We start from the raw sequence: 24,228 nt of genomic DNA on the forward strand, positions 1-24,228 counted from the left end.
TCAGCACATTATAAAACACAATGGCTTAGTTGGAGTTACAGGGATTGTTATGGGTACATAATGTAGCCACAGACAGAACACAGACAAATATGTGAATTTCTGGTAATGCTTCTAACAATTTATTCATGCAACAGTATGCAGTATCCAATAATCCAATCATACTGCTAACAATTGTATTTTGTACAGTCAGGAACAGAAAGGTAATATGCGTTCTGTCTCACAACGATGCTCTCAATATACCTACTATTGCCAGGGGATGGTCTGCACACTCACTGTCTCAGACATACTTGTTTGGGTCTGCCAGTCCAGGTCTGTTCTGTCACTTTGAGGAACATATTAGTCTTTAATGGTATCTGACCTTTCACATAGATGAGGACATAATTACATGGCTGTCATTAAAGAACTCAGAAACTTACGCATATTATCTGTCTGGAGAGGGCATCTAATTTTCCTCCATTTCCTTTAGGTTTTTCAAAGGAACTGTGAAAAGTCTGAGTTGGCAAGTGGCAAGCTGTGCCAGCGCAGGCAGTAACACAGTAATCACACATGCAATCAGGAAACATTGATCAGGACAAAACTGCAGATACAGGGCACAACTATTATTCCTGGCAAAGTTCTGCAGCAGGAGGACAATTAGCACAACTATTGCCTATAGATAAAAATAAATAAACTCTAGCCTCCCTCTATACACAGATGGAGATTTTCATATACTCGTATAGGAGCACAGAGATGGCTGAGAGATGCTAGACCTTTGCCAACTCATTATACCAAATTATGTTCTTCTTTATCCAGAGAAGGAATTGGCTTATACTGTTGTTAGTGGGAGGCTATACTCATCGTTTGTGTCTTTAAGTTCATTATAGGTCCTTGTTTGGAACAAATCCACAAATCCTATGGCATCTGAAAGCTGCACTGATTTATTATTTACCAACAAGATATTTTTGGCACTTACATATTATACAGAGCTAAAGTGACATACCCAGAGGAAGTGTACACAAACATAGGAGAGCATAGAAACTTTAAACACATAGTACTAAAGTTGGAATCAAACTCATAACCCCAGTACTGTTAAGCAATAATGCTAACCACTACGCCACTGTGTTGTACTGAATTATCCAACAAATGAACTTAAAAATACAGGATGAATTATACTACCACTGCATTCATTTGTCAACATACATCAGAACAAATAATTTTATTGGTTTTTCGTCAAACACATTGGGGTGGGGATTCAATTAGCTGTGATAATTTACCCTAGGGTAATTGATCCCCTGTGGCTAGCCAATTATCCCTGAATGCAGTCCGCCTGCAGCTGCTAAGAGGGATTTTGTTCGGGACCTCGGCAGGCTCCCATTAACTAGCCTGTTTTTGCAGTACTGGCAGTGTTAACAAATATGTCCATGAACTTACCACGGAATCTATGTGTTAACGCACAAAAACAGAAAATTTAATAGGCGCAAAGCTAAAATAAGAATTTACTTACCGATAATTCTATTTCTCGTAGTCCGTAGTGGATGCTGGGAACTCCGTAAGGACCATGGGGATTAGCGGCTCCGCAGGAGACTGGGCACAAAAGTAAAGCTTTAGGACTACCTGGTGTGCACTGGCTCCTCCCCCTATGACCCTCCTCCAAGCCTCAGTTAGGATACTGTGCCCGGACGAGCGTACACAATAAGGAAGGATTTTGAATCCCGGGTAAGACTCATACCAGCCACACCAATCACACCGTACAACCTGTGATCTGAACCCAGTTAACAGCATGATAACAGAGAAGCCTCTGAAAAGATGGCTCACAACAATAATAACCCGATTTTTGTAACAATAACTATGTACAAGTATTGCAGACAATCCGCACTTGGGATGGGCGCCCAGCATCCACTACGGACTACGAGAAATAGAATTATCGGTAAGTAAATTTTTATTTTCTCTGACGTCCTAGTGGATGCTGGGAACTCCGTAAGGACTATGGGGATTATACCAAAGCTCCCAAACGGGCGGGAGAGTGCGGATGACTCTGCAGCACCGAATGAGAGAACTCCAGGTCCTCCTCAGCCAGGGTATCAAATTTGTAGAATTTAGCAAACGTGTTTGCCCATGACCAAGTAGCTGCTCGGCAAAGTTGTAACGCCGAGACCCCTCGGGCAGCCGCCCAAGATGAGCCCACCTTCCTTGTGGAATGGGCTTTTACAGATTTTGGCTGTGGCAGGCCTGCCACAGAATGTGCAAGCTGAATTGTACTACAAATCCAACGAGCAATAGTCTGCTTAGAAGCAGGAGCACCCAGCTTGTTGGGTGCATACAGGATAACAGCGAGTCAGATTTCCTGACTCCAGCCGTCCTGGAAACATATATTTTCAAGGCCCTGACTACGTCCAACAACTTGGAGTCCTCCAAGTCACTAGTAGCCGTAGGTACCACAATAGGTTGGTTCAGATGAAACACTGAAACCACCTTAGGGAGAAAATGAGGACGAGTCCTCAATTCCGCCCTGTCTGAATGGAAGATCAGATAAGGGCTTTTACAGGATAAAGCCCGCCAATTCTGACACGTGCCTGGCCGAGGCCAGGGCCAACAACATGACCACTTTCCATGTGAGATATTTTAACTCCACAGATTCAAGTGGTTCAAACCAATGTGACTTTAGGAACCCCAAAACTACATTGAGATCCCAAAGTGCCACCGGAGGCACAAAAGGAGGCTGTATATGCAGTACCCCTTTTACAGACGTCTGAACTTCAGATAGTGAAGCTAGTTCTTTCTGGAAGAAAATTGACAGGGCCGAAATTTGAACCTTAATGGACCCCAATTTTAGGCCCATAGACACTCCTGTTTACAGGAAATGCAGGAATCGACCTAGTTGAAATTCCTCCATCGGGGCCTTACTGGCCTCGCACCACGCAACATATTTTCGCCAAATGCGGTGATAATGCTTTGCGGTTACATCCTTCCTGGCTTGACCAGGGCAGGGATGACTTCATCCGGAATGCCTTTTTCCTTCAGGATCCGGCGTTCAACCGCCCTGCCGTCAAACGCAGCCGCGGTAAGTCTTGGAATAGACAGGGTCCTTGCTGGAGCAGGTCCCTTCTTAGAGGTAGAGGCCACGGGTCCTCCGTGAGCATCTCTTGAAGTTCCGGGTACCAAGTCCTTCTTGGCCAATCCGGAGCCACGAGTATAGTTCTTACTCCCCTCCGTCTTATAATTCTCAGTACTTTTGGTATGAGAGGAAGAGGAGGGAACACATACACTGACTGGTACACCCACGGTGTTACCAGAGCGTCCACAGCTATTGCCTGAGGGTCCCTTGACCTGGCGCAATACCTGTCCAATTTTTTGTTTAGGCGGGACGCCATCATGTCCACCTTTGGTTTTTCCCAATGGTTTACAATCATGTGGAAGACTTCTGGGTGAAGTCCCCACTCTCCCGGGTGGAGGTCGTGCCTGCTGAGGAAGTCTGCTTCCCAGTTGTCCACTCCCGGAATGAACACTGCTGACAGTGCTATCACATGATTTTCCGCCCAGCGAAAAATCCTTGCAGCTTCTGCCATTGCCCTCCTGCTTCTTGTGCCGCCCTGTCTGTTTACGTGGGCGACTGCCGTGATATTGTCCGACTGGATCAGCACCGGCTGACCTTGAAGCAGAGGTCTTGCTTGGCTTAGGGCATTGTAAATGGCCCTTAGCTCCAAAATATTTATGTGAAGTGATGTCTCCAGGCTTGACCACAAGCCCTGGAAATTTCTTCCCTGTGTGACTGCTCCCCAGCCTCTCAGGCTGGCATCCGTGGTCACCAGGACCCAGTCCTGAATGCCGAATCTGCGGCCCTCTAGAAGATGAGCACTCTGCAACCACCACAGGAGAGACACCCTTGTCTTTGGTGACAGGGTTATCCGCTGATGCATCTGAAGATGCGATCCGGACCATTTGTCCAGCAGGTCCCACTGGAAAGTTCTTGCGTGGAATCTGCCGAATGGAATTGCTTCGTAGGAAGCCACCATTTTTCCCAGGACCCTTGTGCACTGATGCACTGACACTTGGCCTGGTTTTAGGAGGTTTCCGACTAGTTCGGATAACTCCCTGGCTTTCTCCTCCGGGAGAAAACACCTTTTTCCGGACTGTGTCCAGGATCATCCCTAGGAATAGAAGGCGTGTCGTCGGGATCAGCCGCGATTTTGGAATATTGAGAATCCAACCGTGCTGCCGCAGCACTATCTGAGATAGTGCTACCCCGACTTCCAACTGTTCCCTGGATCTTGCCCTTATCAGGAGATCGTCCAAGTAAGGGATAACTAAAACTCCCTTCTTTCGAAGGAGTATCATCATTTCGGCCATTACCTTGGTAAAGACCCGGGGTGCCGTGGACAATCCAAACGGCAGCGTCTGAAACTGATAGTGACAGTTCTGTACCACAAACCTGAGGTACCCTTGGAGAAGGGTAAATTGGGACATGTAGGTAAGCATCTTTGATGTCCAGAGAGACCATATAGTCCCCTTCTTCCAGGTTTGCAATCACTGCTCTGAGTGACTCCATCTTGAATTTGAACCTTTGTATGTAAGTGTTCAAGGATTTTAGATTTAAAAATGGTCTCACTGAGCCGTCCTGCTTCGGTACCACAAATAGTGTGGAATAGTACCCCTTTCCCTGTTGCAGGAGGGGTACCTTGATTATCACCTGCTGGGAATACAGCCTGTGAATGGCTTGCAATACTGTCTCCCTGTCTGAGGGAGACGTCGGTAAAGCAGACTTTATGAAACGGCGAGGGGGAGACTTCTCGAATTTCTTGAGACGGGCCCCCACCGTGCCTGAGACCGCTTGTAAAGCCCCAGCGTCATGCTGAGGACTTTGCGGAGGCGGGAGAGGGCTTTTGTTCCTGGGAATTGGCTGTTTGCTGCAGCCTTTTTCCTCTCCCTCTGCCACGGAGCAGAAATGAGGCGCCTTTTGCCCGCTTCCCCTTATGGGGCCGAAAGGACTGCGCCTGATAATACGGCGTCTTCTTAGGTTGAGAAGCTACCTGGGGTAAAAATGTGGATTTTCCAGTGGCCACCAGGTCTGTTAGACCTACCCCAAATAACTCCTCCCTTTTATAAGGCGATACTTCCATATGCCTTTTGGAATCATCATCACCTGACCACTGTCTTGTCCATAACCCTCTTCTGGCAGAAATGGACAGCGCACTTACTCTTGATGCCAGTCGGCAAATATCCCTCTGTGCATCACGCATATATAGAAATGCATCTTTTAAATGCTCTATAGTTAGTAATATACTGTCCCTATCTAGGGTATCAATACTGTCAGTCAGGGAATCCGACCAAGCCACCCCAGCACTGCACATCCAGGCTGAGGCGATTGCTGGTCGCAGTATCACACCCGTGTGAGTGTATATACATTTTAGGATATTTTACTGCTTTCTGTCAGCAGGTTCCTTAAGGGCGGCCGTATCCGGGGACGGTAGTGCCACCTGTTTAGACAAGCGTGTGAGCGCTTTATTCACCCTAAGGGGTGTTTCCCAACGTGCCCTATCCTCTGGCGGGAAGGGGTATGATGCTAATAACTTTTTAGGAATTAACAGTTTTTATCGGGGGGAAACCCACGCATCATCACACACTTCATTTAATTCCTCAGATGCAGGAAAAACTACAGGCAGTTTTTTCTCACCCAACCTAATACCCTTTTTAGTGGTACTGGTATTATCAGAAATGTGTAAAAACATTTTCCATAGCCTCAATCATGTAACGTGTGGCCCTACTGGAAGTCACATTCGTCTCTTAATCGTCGACACTGGAGTCAGTATCCGTGTCGGCGTCTGTATCTGCCATCTGCGGTAACGGGCGTTTTAGAGCCCCAGATGGCTTTTGAGACACCTGGACAGGCACAGGCTGAGTCGCCGGCTGTCTCATGTCATCAATCTTTTGTAAAGAGCTGACACTGTCACATAATTCCTTCCATAAGCTCATCCACTCAGGTGTCGACTCCCTAGGGGGTGACATCTCTGTTACAGGCAATTGCTCCGCCTCCACCTCATTTTCCTCCTCATACATGTCGACACAACGTACCGACACACAGCACACACACAGGGAATGCTCTGATAGAGGACAGGACCCCACTAGCCCTTTGGGGAGACAGAGGGAGAGTATGCCAGCACACACCAGAGCGCTATATATATATATATATACAGGGATAACCTTATATAAAAGTGTTTTTCCCCTTATAGCTGCTGTATTGTTATACTGCGCCTAATTAGTGCCCCCCTCTCTTTTTTTAACCCCTTTCTGTAGTGTAGTAACTGCAGGGGAGAGCCAGGGAGCTTCCCTCCAACGGAGCTGTGAGAGAAAATGGCGCCAGTGTGCTGAGGAGATAGGCTCCGCCCCCTTCTCGGCGGCCTTTTCTTCCGTTTTTCTGTGGAATCTGGCAGGGGTTAAAATTCATCCATATAGCCCTGGGGGCTATATGTGATGTATTTTCGCCAGCCAAGGTGTTTTTATTGCTGCTCAGGGCGCCCCCCCCCTAGCGCCCTGCACCCTCAGTGACCGAAGTGTGAAGTGTGCTGAGGAGCAATGGCGCACAGCTGCAGTGCTGTGCGCTACCTTGGTGAAGACAGGATGTCTTCTGCCGACGATTTTTCCGGACCTCTTCTTGCTTCTGGCTCTGTAAGGGGGCCGGCGGCGCGGCTCTGGGACCGAGCTCCGAGGCTGGGCCTGTGTTCGGTCCCTCTGGAGCTAATGGTGTCCAGTAGCCTAAGAAGCCCAATCCACTCTGCACGCAGGTGAGTTCGCTTCTTCTCCCCTTAGTCCCTCGATGCAGTGAGCCTGTTGCCAGTAGGTCTCACTGAAAATAAAAAACCTAAAACTAAACTTTCACTAAGAAGCTCAGGAGAGCCCCTAGTGTGCACCCTTCTCGGCCGGGCACAAAAATCTAACTGAGGGTTGGAGGAGGGTCATAGGGGGAGGAGCCAGTGCACACCAGGTAGTCCTAAAGCTTTACTTTTGTGCCCAGTCTCCTGCAGAGCCGCTAATCCCCATGGTCCTTACGGAGTTCCCAGCATCCACTAGGACGTCAGAGAAAAAATGTTAATAGCCTGTTTTTCACACAAGTTAAAATTTTCAAGGCTAATTGAATTCCCAAGGTTGGGTACACACTAGACGATGTGTGTACCCAGCTGACGGAACAGCCAAAGTAACAATACATCGGCCATCCCGTACACACTAATAAATATATATCGGGCGACCGAGCGATATATCATTCACAGACACATTCCGCTGCATCACGTCCTTTGCCGAGTTGTCTCAGTAAAGTCCCAGTTGTCACGTTCATGTTTGCTTTGTGGATCTGGATTCGAGTCTTTGGCTGGATTGGAGTCTAAGCTGAGTGTCTAGAAGCTGGGAGGTCTTATATAGTCTCTGCTCTAGGACTGATCACTCAGGGAGAGTGTGTACTGTTGGAGATACACCGATATAGTGATCAGTGTGGACTGGTTGTTGGAAAACGGAGGCACTGGAAATACGACCGGAGTCTTGATAGGCACTTGAGTAGACTACACACAGATACAGATAACTGAAGGGAGTAGAGCTTAACAGTAGACTGACCAGACTGGAACTGCGTTAGTACTGAATCGGTCAGGAACCAGTGTAGCTATCGACCAAACTGGAACCGTTAATGCCATTGGAGACTGAGCTGGACTGGAACCATTAATGCTTCTGAACCGGACTGGAACTGTCGATGTCTTCGAACTGGACTGGAACCGGCAGTGCAATTAGCTGGAGTACGGCACTGTTAAGGCCCATACACATTAGACGATGTCGCTCTGTAAGCGATATCGTCCAACATTTCCCCCTCCCGGGCCGGCCGGTCGGCGGCTGCCTGTACGCACTGAGCGATATGACCGCTCATATCGCTCAGTGACGTCACGCCCCCGCCAGCCCTGCATGAAGGTCGTGGACGACAGTCCACATCCTTCATGCATGCCCTACCGACAGCGACGATCGTTGCCGACCCGCGGGGCCGCGCATCGGTCGTCGCTGGCGGCATACACACTTAACAATATAATGAGCGACGTCGCTCAAGGAGGGGGAAAATGAGCGACGTCGCTCATTATATCGTTAAGTGTGTATGGACCTTTAGACTTTTAGAGCATAGAGTTCAGCTTCCAGGAGTACAGAGATCAGGTTACAGTTATGGGCCCTACACACACAGTGACCTGATACGGCCGTCGGACGACCCGGCGGTAAGGGGGGGTGACGAGGGGAGATTGTCCATATTGTCCTGCAGGTATGAACGAGCTGGCACCAACGATGAACGAGCGCGGGGCCGCGCATCATTCATCGGTGGTGCCTACACACTGAACGATATGAACGAGTTCTCGTTCATTAATGAACGAGAACGTTCATATCGTTCAGTAAAATCTTTAAGTGTGTAGGGCCCTTTAGAACAGGATGCAACACTGTTGTACTGGCTGGATAAACTGTAAACGTGCTTGGAGAAGAACAAATGATCACAGGATTCTGGTGCTTGAACTGTGTTGTTGGGCGCTGATACTTTGGCTGAAAGTAGAGGCAATTTATTCACTGAATTTAATTCAGGGACAGGAACAGCACAACATGGTTGAGGTTCTCTGCAGCAGATTGTGGAGAGCTAACTAGCAAGTGCCTGTGATATCACTGTGCAAAAGGAATCTGCAGGCTAGAAGCAGTGGTAACTGTGTTAGACATGGCAAATGCTGAGCATCTGGTATGTCCTCATACCCCTGGGTCCTCTGGGATTAGCTGCAGGTATCAAATGGAACATGCTGGTCTCCCAATTGTGGATTTGCGGTCACCTGAGACAGACTGTCATGGCAGCACCCAGAGACCAGCGCTGGTGGGGATTGCTGTATGTGAATGCCAGGGTCCTGATGACAATGTCGGAGATGTAGCATAGAGACCACAGATGGAGTGAGGACATCAGGACCTGTGGCAGACTTGCCGTGGAGCTGGAATCTGGAGCGGGGTAACAGGTGAGTAACGCAGCGGCAGGGGAACAGGGACGTATTTGTGACACCAGTAAAGTTTGGGTTTTTTACAGTAAAAAAACAACTTTCATTGCTTATGGCTTTTAAAAAGCAAAACAAATAAGCCCTATGTAACACCCTCTAACTATGCATGCCTAAACCACCAGCTGTGATGTCAGCCCACAAGGAGCAAGTGTACAGGCAGTCAGCAGACAGTCCGTACACAGCCAGATGCACCAATATATCTGAAGATACAGCCGACACAATATATGTCTGTGAACTACTATATTGTTTACACTCGCCGACTCCCTAGTAATATATCGGCCGCTTGCTCGCACCTAGTGTGTACCAGCTGAACAAATCTGGCTGATATATCTGCTGAACAAGCAGCCAATTCTGGCAAGCATACACACTTACCGATCTGTCGACATGACAACTTGACGGGCACTTGTATTTGCCCACCGAGTGGAGATTAGTCACTGGTGGTTACTGCAGCAAGTGTACAGGTGGGCAGCGGGTTACACACAGCAAGATGCAGCGACATGTCTGCAGATACTTCACTCTCCCCGTCACCTGGCTCCATAGCAGTGCAGGCCAATATGGACGAGATCGTCCATATTGGCCTGCATGCACAAGCGACGGGGCAGCAGCGAGGAACGAGCACGGTGCCGCGCATCGTTCATCACTGGTGTCTCCACACTGAAAGATATGAACGGTATCTCGTTCATTAATGTACGAGATCGTTCATATCTTTCAGTAACATCGCCCAGTGTGTAGGGCCTATTACTGTTTAAGCAGGCTTAAAGCAATGATGTACATTGACAGCTCCTAGCAGCTATAGCAACATTTTATTGTTACAATTGCTCCTAATAAGGACCTTTCTAATGTGTGCGTAGGGAGTGAGGGTGGTTTGTCTGACAGGTGATTATAATTTGTCCTCACCTGGCAATATTGAAGTCTTAGGGCTATATTTACTAAAGCAATGGATTTAAAAAAAAACTTTTCTCATACAGATTCTGCACCAGAGCTCTAGACATTTTTGCAAATAACTATTCATAACTAAAGTTCTGACATAGTTGATTGAATTAACTATACTTATCATTCCCTTTCCATACAAATACAGTTTGTGTGTACACCTTTGTTATGTTTGTTACTGTATCTGCCATCCACCATTTCAGACAAAACAAGGTTGGGAGGAACAGGACAGGAAGTCAGTTCTGGTAAGACTAAAATATATATTTATTTATTTATTTATTTATTAATATATAGATAGATAATAAGCACATTTAAGTACTAGCTGTATTAAATACGGTAATATGCATGCATTGTTAGCTGTCCTTACAAATAATAGAACTGTAATTTAGACATTTGCAATTCTGTTCATAACCACTAGAGGGTGAGCATGTCCATATTTACATCAGGTTTCCATCAACTCAGGCAAAAAATAAGATTTTACTTACCGATAAATCTATTTCTCGGAGTCCGTAGTGGATGCTGGGGTTCCTGAAAGGACCATGGGGAATAGCGGCTCCGCAGGAGACAGGGCACAAAAAGTAAAGCTTTTTCAGATCAGGTGGTGTGCACTGGCTCCTCCCCCTATGACCCTCCTCCAGACTCCAGTTAGGTACTGTGCCCGGACGAGCGTACACAATAAGGGAGGATTTTGAATCCCGGGTAAGACTCATACCAGCCACACCAATCACACCGTACAACCTGTGATCTAAACCCAGTTAACAGTATGATAACAGCGGAGCCTCTGAAAGATGGCTTCCTTCAACAATAACCCGAATTAGTTAACAATAACTAAGTACAATTTATGCAGATAATCCGCACTTGGGATGGGCGCCCAGCATCCACTACGGACTCCGAGAAATAGATTTATCGGTAAGTAAAATCTTATTTTCTCTATCGTCCTAGTGGATGCTGGGGTTCCTGAAAGGACCATGGGGATTATACCAAAGCTCCCAAACGGGCGGGAGAGTGCGGATGACTCTGCAGCACCGAATGAGAGAACTCCAGGTCCTCCTTAGCCAGAGTATCAAATTTGTAAAATTTTACAAACGTGTTCTCCCCTGACCACGTAGCTGCTCGGCAAAGTTGTAATGCCGAGACCCCTCGGGCAGCCGCCCAAGATGAGCCCACCGTCCTTGTGGAGTGGGCCTTTACAGATTTAGGCTGTGGCAGGCCTGCCACAGAATGTGCAAGTTGGATTGTGTTACAGATCCAACGAGCAATCGTCTGCTTAGACGCAGGAGCACCCATCTTGTTGGGTGCATACAATATAAACAACGAGTCAGATTTTCTGACTCCAGCTGTCCTTGCAATATATATTTTTAATGCTCTGACAACGTCCAGTAACTTGGAGTCCTCCAAGTCACTTGTAGCCGCAGGCACTACAATAGGCTGGTTCAGATGAAATGCTGACACCACCTTAGGGAGAAAATGCGGACGAGTCCGCAGTTCTGCCCTGTCCGAATGGAAAATCAGATATGGGCTTTTGTAAGATAAAGCTGCCAATTCTGATACTCTCCTGGCAGAAGCCAGGGCTAGAAGCATGGTCACTTTCCAAGTGAGATATTTCAAATCCACCTTATTTAGTGGTTCAAACCAATGAGATTTTAGAAAGTCCAAAACCACATTGAGATCCCACGGTGCCACTGGAGGCACCACAGGAGGCTGTATATGCAGCACTCCCTTAACAAAGGTCTGGACTTCAGGGACTGAAGCCAATTCTTTTTGAAAGAAAATCGACAGGCCCGAAATTTGAACCTTAATAGATCCCAATTTGAGACCCATAGACAATCCTGATTGCAGGAAATGTAGGAATCGACCCAGTTGAAATTCCTCCGTCGGAGCACTCCGATCTTCGCACCACGCAACATATTTTCGCCAAATTCGGTGATAATGTTGCACGGTTACTTCCTTCCTTGCTTTAATCAAAGTAGGAATGACTTCTTCCGGCATGCCTTTTTCCTTTAGGATCCGGCGTTCAACCGCCATGCCGTCAAACGCAGCCGCGGTAAGTCTTGAAACAGACAGGGACCCTGCTGAAGCAAGTCCCTCCTTAGAGGTAGAGGCCACGGATCTTCCGTGATCATCTCTTGAAGTTCCGGGTACCAAGTCCTTCTTGGCCAATCCGGAACCACTAGTATCGTTCTTACGCCTCTTTGCCGTATAATTCTCAATACTTTTGGTATGAGAGGCAGAGGAGGAAACACATACACCGACTGGTACACCCAAGGCGTTACCAGCGCGTCCACAGCTATTGCCTGCGGATCTCTTGACCTGGCGCAATACCTGTCCAGTTTTTTGTTGAGGCGAGACGCCATCATGTCCACCATTGGTCTTTCCCAACGGGTTACCAGCATGTGGAAGACTTCTGGATGAAGTCCCCACTCTCCCGGGTGAAGATCGTGTCTGCTGAGGAAGTCTGCTTCCCAGTTGTCCACTCCCGGGATGAACACTGCTGACAGTGCTATCACATGATTCTCTGCCCAGCGAAGAATCCTTGCAGCTTCTGCCATTGCACTCCTGCTTCTTGTGCCGCCCTGTCTGTTCACATGGGCGACTGCCGTGATGTTGTCCGACTGGATCAACACCGGTTTTCCCTGAAGCAGAGGTTCTGCCTGGCTTAGAGCATTGTATATTGCTCTTAGTTCCAGAATGTTTATGTGAAGAGACGTTTCCAGGCTCGTCCATACTCCCTGGAAGTTTCTTCCTTGTGTGACTGCTCCCCAGCCTCTCTGGCTGGCGTCCGTGGTCACCAGGATCCAATCCTGTATGCCGAATCTGCGGCCCTCCAATAGATGAGGACTCTGCAACCACCACAGAAGAGACACCCTTGTCCTTGGAGACAGGGTTATCCGTAGGTGCATCTGAAGATGCGACCCTGACCATTTGTCCAACAGATCCCTTTGGAAAATTCTTGCGTGGAATCTGCCGAATGGAATTGCTTCGTAAGAAGCCACCATTTTTCCCAGGACTCTTGTGCATTGATGTACAGACACCTTTCCTGGTTTTAGGAGGTTCCTGACAAGCTCGGATAACTCCTTGGCTTTTTCCTCCGGGAGAAAAACCTTTTTCTGAACCGTGTCCAGAATCATCCCTAGGAACAGCAGACGAGTTGTCGGCATTAACTGGGATTTTGGAATATTCAGAATCCACCCGTGCTGTTTTAGCACTTCTTGAGACAGTGCTAATCCCATCTCTAGCTGTTCTCTGGACCTCGCCCTTATTAGGAGATCGTCCAAGTATGGGATAATTAATATGCCTTTTCTTCGAAGAAGAATCATCATCTCGGCCATTACCTTTGTAAAGATCCGAGGTGCCGTGGACAATCCGAACGGCAGCGTCTGAAACTGATAGTGACAGTTTTGTACAACGAACCTGAGGTACCCCTGGTGTGAGGGGTAAATTGGAACGTGGAGATACGCATCCTTGATGTCCAAGGATACCATAAAGTCCCCCTCTTCCAGGTTCGCTATCACTGCTCTGAGTGACTCCATCTTGAACTTGAACTTCTTTATGTACAGGTTCAAGGACTTCAGATTTAGAATAGGCCTTACCGAGCCATCCGGCTTCGGTACCACAAAAAGAGTGGAATAATACCCCTTCCCTTGTTGTAGAAGAGGTACCTTGACTATCACCTGCTGAGAGTACAGCTTGTGAATGGCTTCCAAAACCGTCTCCCTTTCGGAGGGGGACGTTGGTAAAGCAGACTTCAGGAAACGGCGAGGTGGATCTGTCTCTAATTCCAACCTGTACCCTTGAGATATTATCTGCAGGATCCAGGGATCTACCTGCGAGTGAGCCCACTGCGCGCTGTAATTTTTGAGACGACCGCCCACCGTCCCCGAGTCCGCTTGAGAAGCCCCAGCGTCATGCTGAGGCTTTTGTAGAAGCCGGGGAGGGTTTCTGTTCCTGGGAAGGAGCTGCGTGTTGCTGTCTCTTCCCTCGACCTCTGCCTCGTGGCAGATATGAATAGCCCTTTGCTCTCTTATTTTTAAAGGAACGAAAGGGCTGCGGTTGAAAAGTCGGTGCCTTTTTCTGTTGGGGAGTGACTTGAGGTAGAAAGGTGGATTTCCCGGCTGTAGCCGTGGCCACCAAATCTGATAGACCGACTCCAAATAACTCCTCCCCTTTATACGGCAAAACTTCCATATGCCGTTTTGAATCCGCATCGCCTGTCCACTGTCGCGTCCACAAAGCTCTTCTGGCCGAAATGGACATAGCACTTACCCGTGATGCCAGTGTGCAGATATCCCTCTGTGCATCACGCATATAAAGAAATGCATCCTTTATTTGTTCTAACGACAGTAAAATATTGTCCCTGTCCAGGGTATCAATATTTTCAATCAGGGACTCTGACCAAACTACCCCAGCACTGCCCATCCAGGCAGTCGCTACAGCTGGTCGTAGTATAACACCTGCATGTGTGTATATACTTTTTTGGATATTTTCCATCCTCCTATCTGATGGATCTTTAAGTGCGGCCGTCTCAGGAGAGGGTAACGCCACTTGTTTAGATAAGCGTGTTAGCGCCTTGTCCACCCTAGGAGGTGTTTCCCAGCGCTCCCTAACCTCTGGCGGGAAAGGGTATAATGCCAATAATTTCTTTGAAATTATCAGCTTTTTATCAGGGGCAACCCACGCTTCATTACACACGTCATTTAATTCTTCTGATTCAGGAAAAACTATAGGTAGTTTTTTCATACCCCACATAATACCCTGTTTAGTGGTACCTGTAGTATCAGCTAAATGTAACGCCTCCTTCATTGCCAAAATCATATAACGTGTGGCCCTACTGGAAAATACGGTTGAATCGTCACCGTCACCACTGGAGTCAGTGCCTGCGTCTGGGTCTGTGTCGACCGACTGAGGCAAAGGGCGTTTCACAGCCCCTGACGGTGTTTGAGTCGCCTGGACGGGCACTAATTGATTGTCCGGCCGCCTCATGTCGTCAAACGACTGCTTTAGCGTGTTGACACTATCCCGTAGTTCCATAAATAAAGGCATCCATTCTGGTGTCGACTCCCTAGGGGGTGACATCCTCATATTTGGCAATTGCTCCGCCTCCACACCAATATCGTCCTCATACATGTCGACACACACGTACCGACACACAGCAGACACACAGGGAATGCTCCTAACGAAGACAGGACCCACTAGCCCTTTGGGGAGACAGAGGGAGAGTTTGCCAGCACACACCAAAAGCGCTATATATATATCAGGGATAGCCTTATAATAAGTGCTCCCTTATAGCTGCTTTGTTATATCAAAATATCGCCATAAATTTGCCCCCCCCTCTCTGTTTTACCCTGTTTCTGTAGTGCAGTGCAGGGGAGAGACTTGGGAGCCGTCCTGACCAGCGGAGCTGTGAGAGGAAATGGCGCCGTGTGCTGAGGAGATAGGCCCCGCCCCTTTTCTGGCGGGCTCGTCTCCCGCTATTTAGAAAAATCAGGCAGGGGTTAAATATCTCCATATAGCCTCTAGGGGCTATATGTGAGGTATTTTTAGCCTTTATAGGTATTCATTTGCCTCCCAGGGCGCCCCCCTCCCAGCGCCCTGCACCCTCAGTGACTGCCGTGTGAAGTGTGCTGAGAGGAAAATGGCGCACAGCTGCAGTGCTGTGCGCTACCTTTAGAAGACTGCAGGAGTCTTCAGCCGCCGATTCTGGACCTCTTCTGACTTCAGCATCTGCAAGGGGGCCGGCGGCGCGGCTCCGGTGACCATCCAGGCTGTACCTGTGATCGTCCCTCTGGAGCTTGATGTCCAGTAGCCAAGAAGCCAATCCATCCTGCACGCAGGTGAGTTGACTCCTTCTCCCCTCAGTCCCTCGCTGCAGTGATCCTGTTGCCAGCAGGAATCACTGTAAAATAAAAAACCTAGCTAAACTTTTTCTAAGCAGCTCTTTAGGAGAGCCACCTAGATTGCACCCTTCTCGGCCGGGCACAAAAATCTAACTGGAGTCTGGAGGAGGGTCATAGGGGGAGGAGCCAGTGCACACCACCTGATCTGAAAAAGCTTTACTTTTTGTGCCCTGTCTCCTGCGGAGCCGCTATTCCCCATGGTCCTTTCAGGAACCCCAGCATCCACTAGGACGATAGAGAAATCAGCAATTAATATTTTCTGGATACTAAGGCTCTATTGGCTATTCAAGTTGTTTTAAGACGCAGAAGGTTAACAAGGTCTTACTAATTTATGCCACTATACAAATACTAACTTTTAAGGTGTATAATATACTGTTTCAGCATTCCATTAATTGTTAACAATTGTAAACAGGATTACAAGATGGGGGGGGGGGGGGGAATTATGGTAACTGTTAAAAGCCAAGTCGGTTGCTACTGGCACAATGGGGACATGTATCTTTCCTTGCATGTGGCTGGAAAATTGTTCTTTCACCCCAGCCATGTTTCGCTGGGTCTGATGACTTGGTAATGTTAAATACTCTCGTTTGTCTTACACAATTACCCTTTCTTTCTCTCCAGGCATCTGCCAAGGTTCTGTGCACACCAAATACAGACAGAAAGTAGTTTACCCTAGAGGGCTCCACCTCACAAAGCAGCAACAACAATCAAATAAAGACAAAAAATTAGAAAAAGCAATGCAGCATTTAATTACGGAAATAATTAGGATGTGTCCATGAGTAGGTTATCGCATAGTCATCTGTCATCTCTAGGATGTATGGAAATCAATAAAAAGTGCAATGTTAACAATAATGGCCGCAGTACTGCCGTAACTAGGCATTTTTGCGCGGTGTGCAAGAAACAGGATCGGCGCGCCCCCCCCCCCCCCATACTTAAAATACGGCCAGTACGCGCAACAAAAATATAGGGGTGTGGCTTCATGGGGAAGGGGCGTGGCCACAAAATAATACCAATTCATATTACGCTGTTCAGTAGTCTCCATTATTCAAATTATGCTGCACACATTACACCAGGTAGAGCTCCTTTTACACATTATTCCAGGTAAAGCCCCTGTGACACATTACGCCAGGTAGAGCCCCTGTGACACATTACGCCAGGTAGAGCCCCTGTCACATATTAGCCCAGGTAGAGTCACAAGAGAGAGAGGGCGGGATGTACATATTACGCCAGGTAGAGCCCCTGTGACACATTACGCCAGGTAGAGCCCCTGTGACACATTACGCCAGGTAGAGCCCCTGTGACACATTACGCCAGGTAGAGCCCCTGTGACACATTACGCCAGGTAGAGCCCCTGTGACACATTACGCCAGGTAGAGCCCCTGTCACATATTAGCCCAGGTAGAGTCACAAGAGAGAGAGGGCGGGATGTACTAAAAGGGAAAATGCGGTAAATACCCCATTATCGGGGGTTTTACCGCATTTTCATATGTACTATCCCCCGGCATATTATGTTTAACTCTTCCCAGTCTCTGTTGTAATCGCTTCGCTGTGGGTCATCCTACAGTAATGATTAGGATATCCTAAGTATCACACCACAGTGGTAAGGTCACTGCAGAGTTCATACATCCCCGTGCATGTCAGTTATATGCAGGCAGACTTCAATGAGCGGAGGTCCCCCAATGTACTGTCATGCAGCTGAGGATGCTCATTTACTGGGTGTCATCTGGCAAGTTACTCGTTTTCATCCCCTTCTCCCATTAGTCAGCTTTTATCACTGTCTTTACATCTCCAAGTCTTTTGACTATATAGTATTTTCCACTCCGTTGCAGATATAGGTCTCTGTACTAATAAAGGGTTAATGTATGCAGTCAATGCGTTTAATTCAAATACATTAATAATGTCCAGTCATTTTATATAGCAACGACCATAAGCATCCTCCCACTTACCATATTTCCATATGAAGCCAAGCTGACTGCTAGTACCTCCCCTGTACTGGGTATGGGTCGCTGGGTCGACTCAACTTAGGTAGACAGTCATTAGGTCGACCACTGAAGGTCGGAATGCATTAGGTCGGCGGGGACACTAGGTCGACATGGTCATTAGGTTGACATGTACTAGGTCGACAGGACAAAATGTCAACATGGGTTTTTGGACTTTTTTTGGAGTTGTTTTCTTCGTAAAGTGACGGGGAACTCCAATTAGTGCGCCGTGTTCCCTCGCATGCGCTTGGCACAGGTTACTATTCCCAATTGTAGTCCACATGGATCGTAAAGTATGAAAAAGTCCCATTTTTTTTTACAAATGTGAAAAACTCATGTTGACCTTTTGACCTGTCAACCTAGTACATGTCGACCTAATGACCGTGTCAACTGAGTGTCCCTGTCGGCCTAATGCATGTAGACCTTTAGTGGTCGACCTAATGACTGTCGACCTAAATTGTGTCGACCTAACGACCGTATCCACTTGTACTCGCCTTCGACCTCTCCAAGTCACTCCCAGTGCCAGATATGCAATGCCTGCACGGACACTACCTCCTGTTTTCTGCGGCCTCCCTCCGGGTTAACACTCCCTCCGTAATAATGGGGTTACCCAATTACCAGAGCTCTCCTCCGGGCACCTCCGATTCACTGCTGCAGCTTCCTTTTTTTTTTTCTCCCCTCAACTGCCATCCATCACTCCTACAGCTCATGCTGATCCCTTCTACCCGCATGCAGCTTCTAGCATGTTCTCTCCCCCAGCCCACCAATGACTACCTTGTTTTCTTCCTGCATTCATATCCAGTTACCTCATATATATATTTTTAGCAGTTACTTGGTTTCTTATTACCCCTATCTTGTCAAATAACTGTAAAAAACCAGTGTGTCACACTTTACCTTTACATTTTTTACATACAATCTATGACATAAGTTCAAACAGTGACTACATGTTAGTACATATGCGATAAGCATCGCTGCGATGGGAAGCGATGTATGTTAATACATCCCGCCCGGAGAGAGAGGGAGGGGAAGAGAGATAAGGTTGGGAGGTAGAGAGAAAGAAAGTTGGCAGGTAGACAGACAGAGTAGTGGGAAGGAGACAGAGAGGGGTGGGAGGGGGAGAGAGGAGAGAGAGACACACAGGGTGAGATTCAAATGATATATCACGCCCAATTTCCTTCTAAAATGATCTCCGTTATTGCGTATATTGCGCCCATAGTGATCAGGTTTAGCTGTGTAAAGGGTTGGGTGCCTTCCTACTCCGGAGGTAGCAAGCTGAAATAATGATACCACGCCCCTGAGGGCAGAAACAGAATGGGTGTGAAAAGGGGTGAAAAGAATTGAATCTCCCCCACAGTGTGTATTTTCACCTTGCAGGGGGCCCTGCTTCTCAATGAGGGACCACGGAACGCGGTCATCCAGTTGAGGAGGAGAAGGCCTGGGAAGGAGGGAGTGCTGCGGATCTCGACTTGCGGTCAGAGGCATACAGCAACAGAGCTACCCGCGGTAATGGATGAGGCTGGCAGGGGATGAAAGAGCCGGGAGGGGGCGGGGAATGTGGGCACACAGCCGCAGCGCTGCCCACGGTGAAAGATGCTGCCGATGGCCGGAGGTGGCGGAGAATGCAAGGTAATGTATGTAGAGATGTGCAGAGCAGAAACGGAGCTCAGCGCACAGCTACATACATTACATATGTACTGAAGATGCTGCTGCTCCGGAGAGGGGTTGATGGCGGGGGAAGGGGGGGCATGAAGAACCTACCTGCTAATTGCTGGAGCCTCTTCTGACCTCCTCCTCTGTCCCAACTCCCGAATACTGCTCCAGTCCATGTCGCAGCCTGACATCGGTCAGTCCATCGTTGGCCCACTCACCCCTACCGTCATTGGCCGGGGAACTTTGTGGGAGGCGGAGCTCTGGGCTGCTGAAGGGAGCTGGGTGCCACACAACTTCACAAGTGACATATGGGCACTCGTCAGATTCCTTTCCGGAGAACGTCAGGATTGTTTAGGAGTAGGATACTGTCTTGGTGACGGGTAGGAGGGCAGCTTTGATTCATTATAAAATTTAAACAAATCCACCACTGGCGCTACCTATAGCAGACAGCGCTGCTGCAGGTATAGAGTGGCCAGTCAGGAGTCACAGCGCACGATGCGCACACATGTAGTTACGGCCCTGGGCCGCAGTAAAGCTGCAGAAAAATAAATTTGGTGAATGTATTTAAATTAAAACAAAACAAAACACAGAAATAGCATTTTCAAATGAAATATATATTTCAGATGACTTAGGCTTGGGACAAACCTGAACAATGGATTAGCCGCCCGCCCAACGAGCCAGTTAATCCAACTATTTGGTAAGTATCCTGCACAAACGAATTTTGCATACACACTTACCAATCAGCTGTCCAACGCACCTGGCCACAATACCTAGTAGTGACATCATTGTTAGTGATTTCTGTTGCTGGTATATGGGTCAGACAGCGGCTTGCCCACACACAGGCAGATGTACTGATATATCTGCAAGATATGGCACATGCTGTTCTGCACAGCCAACATGAGATGTCTGTGAGCGACGTTGTTCACAGACACATTAGGCGGTATTCAATTGTTTGAAAAGTCAGTTAGGTGTCTGTTTTTTCCTCTCTAATAGACAGGGAAAACCAGACACCCAAACAATTTCAAACAATTGAGTTTCCCCCATTGGCTCTACACACGAGCTGATGGTCCAGACGATATATCATTTGTCAGCTGTAGGAATGATATAATCGGCAACAAGCCTAAGTATAGCACATTCACCAATGTTGCATACTACATAAATGACTTTCTCTGGAGACTAAAGAACAGATGATATGGATCATGTTTTGGATTTGCATAGGTGCAGCTGGATGGTCTGCCCAGCACACTCTGAACTGGACTCTGACCGTCCACACTTCCACATGCAGTAACAACCTAAGGACCTCATTCAGCTTCAGTCTTGAAACTGCAACTGCTGACAATCCCATGCCCGAGGCCGCCCAGCACAGGGAAAGGCTGTCCAGCATGCTAAATCCTGTCCAGCGCTGCGATCACATTGCAAACTAGGGTCAACCTCTGCCTGAGCTGCCTGGCTGCCAAGGCAGATGCACCGACGCCATTTTTCCCCACTGCAGCAGCCACGTGTGCCGTCATGCAGCCACCCCAAAAAAATGAGGGGACCCGCTCGTGTTCCAGTCGCCATGCCCCTGCAACGGTGTGTCACCGCCCCACGAATGCCTCTGCCTATCAATCAGGCAGAGGCATTCTCATCACTGAATAAGGCCCTAACGGCAATACAATGAACAATTTTCGTTCAGATCTGATATTCATTCAACAAAATAGAAAAGGTCAGGTTCGTTTGATTGAATTCAACTTGTTATACCGTTTTTCTGATTCCATGCAGTGAGCAGTGTATTAGGGCCTTTATAGAAGTATATCTGGGACAATTACACAGCCACGAGTTACCATTTGCTTGGATATTCTTGCAGATCACATAGTGTTAGAGTTCCTGAGTCCTGCTTGGTGCCCCTGCAGTGTGGGAGGTACTGTACACATCACCAGAAAGACATTCACTTCCACTGTTATCCAGGCTCACCACGTGCAATGTAAATGGGTCAGTTCAAGATTGAAGGCTGTAAAGTTTTTCTGAGCCAATGGTAAAAATATCTCCAGCACCCTAAGTATGGAATCTCAAGAGGTTTCTTTTAGGACTGGGGGCACCATAGGCGTGAGCACTGGGGAGTTCCTGGGTGCTGGGAACTGGAGAGAAATTAGATTAAGCCATGTGATTTTACTGAGAGCATGTAAAATAGTGCTAGACATGCCCAAAAGGCGGTGCTAGACACCTGTGATGCACCACCTAATAAAATTAGCTGCGGACGACTATGGGGGCTACTTAGCTACTTACTCCTGTAAGCCTCCAATTTTAGATAAAAATATATTTATTTTTGCAGTAATTAAAAAAAACAACAACCTCAAAATAGGTCTTGTCGTACAAGAGATATTTAAAAAAAAATAAATGCTTAGCGGGTATGCAAAACTACTCTTTATTAATGACTAGGTTAACACTTGGATTTCAGACGGCAGTAACAGGAAAGGAATATAATGAAAGAGTCTGCAAAAAACTAGTAAAGGCCATTACGCATACTTGCCTACTTTAGATTTATCCCTCTCCGGGAGAAGCCCGGAGAGGAGACGCTGCAGGAGACTTCGGAGGGCGGGGCTGTGACATCATCAAGCCCTAAAATTAAGCGACTTGCGAATACGGGAGATTATCTCTATCCTGCCCACATCACGAGAGTGCGAGCAGGATGCGGGAGACCTGCCTACTCTTCCGGGGGTGCGAGGGGCTACCCCAAAAAACGGGAGCCTCCCGCAGTTTCCGGAGAGTAGGCAAGTATGCCATTACGAAGCCTGAGAGAAAAGTAACAGGACAAGAGTTTAAAGATGGCAAGCAACAGTAAATCAGAAGGTTTTCCCATATTAATACTGTATACAGTACATGCATATAGCCATAATGCTAAGGATGCAGCATGAATGGCCATCACAGATCTACTGTATGTGAAATACAGTAAGATGCTGAATATGACGGAAGTCAGGTGTGTGATTCGGAGCTCTCACCCTTGAGCTGATGGATTGGTGTCAAACCACAAGGACATCAATCTTCCCATCACAGCTTCACTGGGTCAGCAGCCCTGAGGAAGCTGGAAGAAAGATGAGCTAGATTATGATGACAAGCAGCAGTTTCCCAGCCAGGTGACAGCCTCCTAGAGCTGGGCTATTAGCGTGTCCTACAAGGGACACTGAGCAGGGTGATACCATGCAGAACCAAGTGGAGAGCAGAGAAAGTCACTGTACTTTATATGTCACTATTAAAAATGCATTATTAACACTGTCAGGCAAAAAATTAATGATACATTCTTGGCTGTTAATATAGTAGGTAGTGCAAAAACAAACAACTTTAAGGAGTGCAAATATAAACAGATAAACATGTAATAAGAAAGGAGAGTGATATAATAGGAGAGCGAGTAAACCACACGATAACCAGAAGTTAGGGAGTGAATCAGACAATAACTGCACATTGGTGGTCATTCCGAGTTGTTTGCTCGTAGCTGTTTTTCGCAACGGAGCGATTAGGTGGTAAATGCACATGCGCATGGTACGCTGCGCGCATACGTTCAGTAAGTTAACACAAAACTTTGGAGATTTGCTCAAGCTCGAGCAACGTTTTTTCATCACTCAAGTGATCGTAGTGTGATTGACAGTAAGTGGGTGTTTCTGGGCGGCATCTGGCCGTTTTCAGGGAGTGTGCTAAAAAACGCAGGCGTGCCAGGATAAAACGCAGGAGTGTCTGGAGAAACGGGGGAGTGGCTGGCCAAACGCAGGGCGTGTTTGTGACGTCAAACCAGGAACTAAACGGACTGAGGTGATCGCAATCTAGGAGTAAATCTGGAGCTACTCAGAAACTGCAAGGAATTATTTAGTAGCAATTCTGCTAACCTTTCGTTCGCTATTCTGCTAAGCTAAGATACACTCCCAGAGGGCGGCGGCCTAGCGTGTGCAATGCTGCTAAAAGCTGCTAGCGAGCGATCAACTCGGAATGAGGGCCTTTATGCAGCATAGTAAAAATAGAAGTATTTTGCATAAAGAACCTCATTTTTATGCTACACCAAGCGCATCCTTGATGTTAATAAGAAGATTTTATATTACATAAGTGCAAAGGTGATATGCAGCAGGACAGAGAATACAGTGTACAGATGTGTCATTTTATACATAGTCCCTCTCGGCGCACCAGGACCAAGTATATTTTTTGCTTAAATGTGCATCTAATTTGCATAAATAAAACAAGTAACAACTGGAAGTGACACAACTGCACTGCTTGCACAGGCAGACCACTCGCGCTTGCAGCATTTGTACATCTGTGTGTGCTTTTTCTTACGCCAAGTTCTGTTGTGCTTCATCTGCAACTTTGTACATGTGTGAAACCAATTCAAGTGCAGTTAATGTTGCAGCCAAGCATCTCTAGCACAGGGATAAGTTCAATTTGCTGGCTGTCTGGATCCCGGTGGTCAGGATACAGATGCCGGAATACCGCCAGCCAACAATGCCGCCAGCCCGAATCTCGACAAAACAGGACTATTCCCACTCGTGGGTGTCCACGACATCCATAGAGTGGGACTAGTTCCTGTGGCAAGCGTAGTGAGCCATTAAGCTCACAGCGCAGTGAGCCCGCAACGGGACTCTTTGCGCTCACATTGCTGCCAGCATTCTGGAGAGCAAGATGCCGCTGTCAGGATATGGACAGCTGGCATCCCGCACGCATATCATACTGAATCCCTAGCTGCGTCTGCTATATAAGTGTAAAGAAATATTGGGTATGCTATGCTCTTGAAGCGTC

General features: G+C 47.5%; 1 protein-coding gene across 23 annotated transcripts in view; it reads right to left on the reverse strand.

Annotated features, from left to right (window-relative positions):
* Positions 1–24,228, reverse strand: part of SRCIN1 (SRC kinase signaling inhibitor 1) — a 900,548-nt gene that overhangs the window by 711,697 nt on the left and 164,623 nt on the right. Inside the window, exon 1 of one of the 23 annotated variants that reach the window (XM_063959668.1) lies at positions 18,442–18,533. The exons of 21 other annotated variants lie outside the window; for them this stretch is intronic. The gene's annotated coding sequence lies outside the window, so the exon portion shown is untranslated. Of the gene's footprint in view, positions 1–17,790; positions 17,852–18,441; positions 18,534–24,228 lie in introns of those variants that run through there. One more of the 23 variants, XM_063959675.1, reaches the window with a different exon arrangement.

The sequence above is a fragment of the Pseudophryne corroboree genome, chromosome 3 (assembly GCF_028390025.1).
Source record: "Pseudophryne corroboree isolate aPseCor3 chromosome 3, aPseCor3.hap2, whole genome shotgun sequence".
Taxonomy (NCBI): Eukaryota; Metazoa; Chordata; class Amphibia; order Anura; family Myobatrachidae; genus Pseudophryne; species Pseudophryne corroboree.